The sequence below is a fragment of the Phyllopteryx taeniolatus genome, chromosome 17 (assembly GCF_024500385.1).
Source record: "Phyllopteryx taeniolatus isolate TA_2022b chromosome 17, UOR_Ptae_1.2, whole genome shotgun sequence".
In the NCBI taxonomy this organism is placed as follows: domain Eukaryota; kingdom Metazoa; phylum Chordata; class Actinopteri; order Syngnathiformes; family Syngnathidae; genus Phyllopteryx; species Phyllopteryx taeniolatus.
In genome coordinates, this window is record NC_084518.1 from 9,267,171 (window position 1) to 9,275,000 (window position 7,830).

The 7,830-nt window shown below is 45.2% G+C and overlaps 1 long non-coding RNA gene across 1 annotated transcript in view; it reads right to left on the bottom strand.

Moving 5' to 3' along the window:
- Positions 1–351: 351 nt before the first annotated feature.
- The window catches only part of LOC133466804 (uncharacterized), a 12,101-nt gene continuing 4,622 nt past the window's right edge, over positions 352–7,830 (bottom strand). The window contains exon 2 of the long non-coding RNA XR_009785045.1: positions 352–2,531. This is a non-coding gene — a long non-coding RNA (uncharacterized LOC133466804). The remainder of the gene's footprint in view (positions 2,532–7,830) is intronic.

The window sequence follows — 7,830 nt, forward strand, 5'->3', positions numbered from 1 at the left end:
AATTATTGTCATGTAAAGGCAGCTTATTGTGCTATACACCGACCAGCCACAACAGTTGACCACCGGAACAACAAAATGACATCCATTACAAAAGCTATATCTATAAATTTGCCTTTAATAATATTCTGGGTTTATTGACACTGTCAGAGCTATTAATTTAACACTATTTATTATGGTGGTTGTAGTTGGAGTGGTCTACTCTATCACGAGAGCTGTGTAATATTCCGGCTACCTCAAGTTACATGGGAGCATAAAAAAATAACAGCTCCCTGTTACTAAGGTCACTAGGGTCAACATAAATGTAAATGCTTATTTTTGGCAATGATACCTTTGCAGGGACAGTACACACTATTGTCAGTGATGGTTTCCTCTTTTATTTTATTAAAAGATTGATACAAAAACACCATCAAGGTTTCCAGAACGCTAATAGTTCTAACAGTTTGGTCAAACAACAAACAAAAAACACTGTACAGAAAAAACTATTGTAGAGGGGCATCTTCGAAAAGCCAAATTTCCTGCTGTTATACCACCTGTCCTCAACAATTGTGTCAAACGTCTTCGGATCAAGGAGCGAGGAAAAGGTGCTTCCTTTCAAACAAAGGAAAGGCCAACACTTTAAAATGAATTCACCTCCACTTTTCCAAACTGACAGCTACCAACTAGCTGCAATACAGTGGGTACGAAAGTATTCAGACCCCCTTAAATTTTTCACTCTTCGTCATATTGCAGCCATTTTTTTCTCAATGTACACGCAGCACCCCTTATGGACAAAAAAAACTGAATTGTTGAAATGTTTGCCGATTTATTAAAAAAGAAAAACTGAAATATCACACAGCCATAAGTATTCAGACGCTTTGCTCTGTATTAAGTAGAAGCACCCTTTTGAGCTAATACAGCCATGAGTCTTTTTGGCAATGACGCAACAGGTTTTTCACACCTGGATTTGGGTATCCTCTGCCATTCCTCCTTGCAGATCCTCTCCAGTTCTGTCAGGTTGGATGGTGAACATTGGTGGACAGCCATTTTCAGGTCTCTGCTCAATTGGGTTTAAGTCAGGGCTCTCTCTGGGCCATTCAAGAACAGTCACAAAGTTGTTCTGAAGCCACTCTTGCGTTATTTTAGCTGTGTGCTTAAGGTCATTGTCTTGTTTGAAGGTGAACCTTCGGCCCAGTCTGAGGTCCTGAGCACTCCTGAGGTCCTGAGGTTTTCGTCCGGGATATCCCTGTACTTGGCCGCATTCATCTTTCCTTCGATTGCAACCAGTCGTCCTGTTCCTGCAGCTGAAAAACACCCACAGCATGATGCTGCCACCACCATGCTTCACTGTCGGGACTGTATTGGACAGGTGATGAGCAGTGCCTGTTTTCCCCCACGCATACCGCTTAGAATTAAGGCCAAAAAGTTCTATTTTGGTCTCATCAGACCAGAGAATCTTATTTCTTCCCATCTTGGAGTCCTTCAGGTGTTTTTTTGTTTTGTTAGTTTTTCTTTTAGCAAACTCCATGTGGACTTTCATGTGTCTTGCACTGAGGAGAGGCTTCCGTCGGGCCACTCTGGCATAAAGCCCCGACTGGTGGAGGGCTGCAGTGATGGTTGACTTTCTAGAACTTCCTCCCATCTCCCGACTGCATCTCTGGGGCTCAGCCACAGTGATCTTTGGGTTCTTCCTTACCTCTCACACAAAGGCTCTTCTCCCCCGATTGCTCAATCTGGCTGGACTGCCAGCTCTAGGAAGGTTTCTGGTCGTCCCAAACGTCTTCCTTTAAGTATTATAGAGGCCACTGTGCTCTTATGAACCTTAAGTGCAGCAGAAATTTGTTTGTAACCTTGGCCAGATCTGTGCCTTGCCACAATACTGTCTCTGAGCTCTTCAGGCAGTTCCTTTGACCTCATGATTCTCATTTGCTCTGCCATGCACTGTGAGCTGTAAAGTCTTATATAGACAGGTGTGTGGCTTTCCTAATCAAGTCCAATCAGTATAATCAAACACAGCTGGACTCCAATGAAGGTGTAGAACCATCTCAAGGATGATCAGAACAAACGGACAGCACCCGAGTTAAAAATATGAGTGTCACATCAACGGGTCTGAATACTTATGGCTGTGTTGATATTTCAGTTTTTCTTTTTTATTAACTGGAAAAAATCTAACAATTCCATTTTTTTCAGTCAATATGGGGTGCTGTGTGTACATTAATGAGGAAAAAAAGAAAAACATTATTTTAGCAAATGGCTGCAACATAAAGAGTGAAAAATATAAGAGGGTCTGAATATTTTCCGTACCCACTGTATATACTGTGGTTCTCCAACTTGGAAAAAAAAAAAGTATCACTTCCTTAAAAAAAAACTTTGTCTTGGCAGAGTAAGGAATTAATGTATCCATTATACTCAGTTAAAAACACAGAAAAATACAAATCTACTGTAGATTGTTAATCGTCACCAGCTGTTGATTTACATTATGTTGGACGGTGAAAGGAGCATCCTGTTGGGCCGTTGGCTTGGCAGTGTGCCCCATCTTCAACAGCTCTCAATCACTGTGAAGATCGTACATAGAAAGCAATGGAAAACATACCAATTTTATTAGTATTGACAGCATGTGCTTTGACATTTCAATTCACCTCTTTTCACCAAATTCTGCCTTAAAAATGAAATGGTGCAGTCGCATTACACCTTTTCAATATTCAAATGCATTCAAAACACAAAACCTAAAAGGCTGTCTTAGGTCAGATCCGCTTATATTTTTCTTTGTCCAAAAAGCTAATCACTTGTGAAATAATGGAACAAGATCAAAAGTGGCATATGCAACAGGTTCAAATTAACTAAAGAAAAACAACCTATTGATTGAACCAATAAAATTTAGACTTTAAATGCACAAAAATCCCATCTGCATTTGGTCGAAATTGGATTAGCATAACCATACTATTTGATTGCAAACTACATTTCTATTGCATGAACCGCAGACCCTCCTTGAGCTGTCACGTTATCGTGGTGGAGGAGTTTGTGTGTCCCAATGATCCTAGGAGCTAAGTTGTCTGGGGCTTTATGCCCCTGGCAGGGTCACCCATGGCAAACAGGTACTAGGTGAGGGACCAAAAACCCTATGATGACAAACAATTCAGGAAGACGTTTTCCCTTGCCCGGACACGGGTCACCGGGGCCCCCCTATGGAGCCTGGCTTGGAGGTGGGGCTCGAAGGCGAGCGCCTGGTGGCCGGGCCTGCACCCATGGGGCCCGGCCGGGCACAGCCCGAAAGGATAACGTGGGTCCCCCTTCCCATGGGCTCACCAGCAGTGGGAGGGGCCAGAGGCTGCAATGTGAGATGGGCGGTGGCCGAAGGCAGGGAACTTGGCGATCCGATCCCCGGCCACAGAAGCTGGCTCTAGGGACGTGGAATGTCACCTCTCTGGCAGGGAAGGAGCCCGATCTGGTGTGTGAGGTCGAGCAGTTCAGACTAGAAATAGTCGGGCTCGCCTCCACACACGGCTTGGGCTCTGGGACCAGTACTTTCGAGAGGGGTTGGAGGTCACAGAGGTGGTTAAAAAGCTCCTTGGTGCCAAGGCCACAGGGGTGGATGAGATTCGCCCGGAGTTCCTAAAGGCTCTGGATGTTGTGGGGCTGTCCTGGTTGACACACCTCTGCAACATCGCGTGGACATCAGGGACAGTGCCTCTGGATTGGCAAATTGGGGTGGTGGTCCCCCTTTTTAAGAACAGGGACCAGAGGGTGTGTTCAAAGTACAGAGGGATCACACTCCTCAGCCTCCCTGGTAAGGTCTATTCAGGGGTGCTGGAGAGGAGGGTCCGTCGGGAAGTTGAATCTCAGATTCAGGAGGAGCAGTGTGGTTTTCGTCCTGGCCGTGAAACAGTGGACCAGCTCTACACCCTCGGCAGGGTGCTCGAGGGTGGACGGGAGTTTGCCCAACCGGTCTAACGTGTTTTGTGGACTTGGAGAAGGCGTTCAACCGTGTCCCTCGGGGAGTCCTATGGGGGGTTCTTCGGGAGTGTGGGGTACCGAACCCCCTGACACGGGCTGTTCGGTCCCTGTATGACCGGTGTCAGAGTTTGGTCCGCATTGCCGGCAGTAAGTCAGACTTGTTTCCGGTGAGGGCTGGACTCTGCCAAGGCTGCCCTTTGTCATCGATTCTGTTCATAATTTTTGTGGACAGAATTTCTAGATGCACCCGAGACGTAGAGGGGTGCGGTTTGGTGGCCTCAGAATTACATCTCTGCTTTTTGCAGATGATGTGGTTCTGCTGGCTTCATCAAGCCGTGATCGCCAACTCTCACTGGAGCAGTTCACAGCTGAGTGTGAACCGGCTGGGATGAGAATCAGCACCTTCAAATCTGAGACAATGGTCCTCAGTTGGAAAAGGGTGGTGTGCCCTGTACAAGTCAGGGATGAGATCCTGCCCCAAGTGGAGGAGTTCAAGTATCTTGGGTCTTGTTCACGAGTGAGGGAAGAATGGAACGGGAGATCGACAGGCGGATTGGTGCAGCGTCTGCAGTGATGCGGACTTTGTATCGGTCCGATGTAGTAAAGAAGGAGCTAAGCCGAAAAGCGAAGCTCTCAATTTACCGGTCAATTTATCTTCCTACCCTCACCTTTGGTCACGAGCTGTGGGTCGTGACTGAAAGAATGAGATCCCTGATACACGCGGCCGAAATAAGTTTCCTCCGCAGGGTATCCGGGCTCTCCCTTAGAGATAGGGTGAGAAGCTTGGTCGTCCAGAAGCACAAAGCCGAATTGATGCAGAAAAATGTGAGAGTAAAAAACAAAAAAATTGTGAAAGTTTGGCAATATTGACTGACTGACGTGACTTGTAATGGTAAAATGGACGTTTATCACAGCCAAAGACGCCCAGTATATATGTGAGCCATGTTGTACACAAGACAAGGTGATGTAGCGCTTTTGCCGGGTTTGTATGGACACTTTTTTTGTCATTCCGATAAAAGATCTCTATTCAACCGTTTACATGTGATCTATTCCAACCGGGTGCATACATGTGCACTACTCAGCCATGTGACATGCACACATCAAACAAATACTTGATAAAACAAGTTACAAGTAGTTAAAAACAAGATCACCATCGCATACGAGCTCTGCTCGGAAGTCGTCATATTTACGTGCGTGAACGATGGTTTGTTTATTATGAAGGTGACAACTACACAACTACAGTATAGGCACAGTGCTTGTAAATTTGCTCAGTGTAGTCACTGTGACATGGCCAGTATATTACCTTCTGATCATGACACTTTGAATCATATAGGTGAAAAACATGACAAAAGTGTTCAGAAAGGAATAAAGGTAAAATGGGTACCCAAACACAGGAGAGTTTTGGTGAAGTCAAATGAAGGAAATATTTGTTTCCTCTCAAGGTTTCTTCATCTTAGTTTGAACAAATTGAACACTACCCAAACTCCTAGTAGTATAAAGAATTTTTGCCTTATTCCTCGTCAACTGGTCTAAACTCAAGAAGACTTTCCAAAGGTGAGAAAGGTATTGTAGTGCCAATGTATTTTCAAAAACGTAATCGTCAACCGGGGGGGTGGGGGTGCATTTTCGGGAAACCACTTTTTATTTATTTTAGGGAGGCCTAGCGACGCCCCTGGCAGAGAGCTTGAAACAGTCAAAAGTGTGTATTTCTCAAAGGTCGATGGTGACAATGACAGATATGGTTACAATGCACGTTGCCACAAGTGCAATCAATCATTTAAATGTAAGTTACAATGCTTGTACAGAATAACACAATTTCCCACATGCGTTTGGAATTTAAGTGTGTGAAGGTTTTTTTTCTTTGTAAGATAAGGCTTCCATCTTGCCACCCTACCCCATAGTGCAGACATATGAAGAAGGGAGATTGTTGCCACATGTACCAAACAGCTAGGACTTGCCAGGAATTCCCGAGGCCTCATTTAAGAGTGCATAGAACAGGTTCTAAATTCGTTAGTAGGAGTGAAATTTAAAATCTGTGCATCCATCCATTGTCTGAGCCGCTTATCCTCACAAAGGTCGCGGGCGTGCTGGAACCTATCCCAGCTATCATCGGGCAGGAGGCGGGGTACACCCTGAACTGGTTGCCAGCCAATCGCAGGGCACATATAAACAAACAACCATTCGCACTCACATTCACACCTATGGGCAATTTTAGAGTCTTCAATCAACCTACCATGCATATTTTTGGGATGTGGGAGGAAACTGGAGTGCCTGGAGAAAACCCACGCAGGCATGGGGAGAACATGCAAACTCCACACTGTGCACGCACAAGAAAATCCATATTTATACAATGTGCAGGTACCTGCCACACGCACACCAGTATGCAGTGTGTCTTGATAAATCCCACCTGGTATAAACTGCCAGGCTTGTGCACACTGAGCCTCATTTGCATTGAGAAACACATCCATTTGATCATATATGCAGGGATCTCGTTTGATGTGCGTCTCGCATCTGAGATGACCAAAAATTAGCAGAGACGCATGAAGCATATTTTATCTGATTCAGTATTTTTGAGATTATAAAGCGCAATATCAATGAACGGGTCTCTTTCCCTACATAAACTGCACCGGATTATAAAGCGCATTAAGCGAAACAAAACAGCCAGATAGGTCAATCTTTATTCAACTCATTCACAGTAACTCTCAACATTGTTCAGTTTTAACACATAAAATACAAAACAATACACTCACTTTTTCAGTTCATTCCTCTTCCACCCAAACAAAAAATCTATCAAATTCTTCATCGTCAGTGTCTGAGTTTAAATTGGGCGATTTTAGCATCAAGCATGCCCGGCCGGATCCCTCTCGTCATTATCCGAGTCAGTCTCGTTGCCGTTACTTATCTGTTCAGTGATGATTCCGGCCTTTGTGAAAGCTCGGACGACACTTGAGACTGATACCTCAGCCCAGGGATCCACAATCCTTTGGCAGATAGTGGCGTAACTCGTCCAGCGTTGCCTCCCAGTCTTGGTGGATGTGTGTTCGCGTTGTGTCATGCAATGCTCCCACGCAGCTCGCAATTTAACTTTGAACGACCGTTTGACACCAATATCTAGTCGTTTGTGTTCTTTGGTTAATCCACCTGGAATGATGGCAAACTCCGAATCAGTTTGCTTCACTTGGGTTTTGACAGTATCAGTGAGATGGGCGCACATGCAGTCGCAGATCAGTAGGGACGGAGATTTGTGGAAAAAGCCATCCAGTCTCTTGATGTACACTTCTCTCAGCTACTCACTCATCTTCTCCTTGTCCAGCCAGCCCTTTGGGTTAGCCTTGATGTGCCGTGAGAGCTCTTCTGGTGTGATCAAATTCCACTTAATTGGTCAGAATATTATTTATTTACAACAAACAATGTATCTTTGGGCGGCACGGTGGAGCGTCAGCCTCACAGTTCTGAGGACCCGGGTTCAATCCCCGGCCCCGGCTGTGTGGAGTTTGCATGTTCTCCCCGTGCCTGCGTGGGTTTTCTCCGGGCACTCCGGTTTCCTCCCACATCCCAAAAACATGCATGAATTGAAGACTCTAAATTCCCCGTAGGTGTGAGTGTGCGTGCGAATGGTTGCTTGTTTGTATGTGCCCTGCGATTGGGTGGCAACCAGTTCAGGGTGTACCCTGCCTCCTGCCCGATGATAGCTCCAGCATGCCCGCGACCCTAGTGAGGAGAAGCGGCTCAGAAAATGGATGGATGGATGGAATGTATCTTTGTTCATCCATCTATGCCAGTGGCATATAAAGACAGAACAAATAAATGCTCTTCTATTAGATGGCACAAAGTGTATAATTGACTTGTTTATCCACTTTTTCTGACATTTTTGTTTGTTGGTGTGCTGTGAGATTTTTC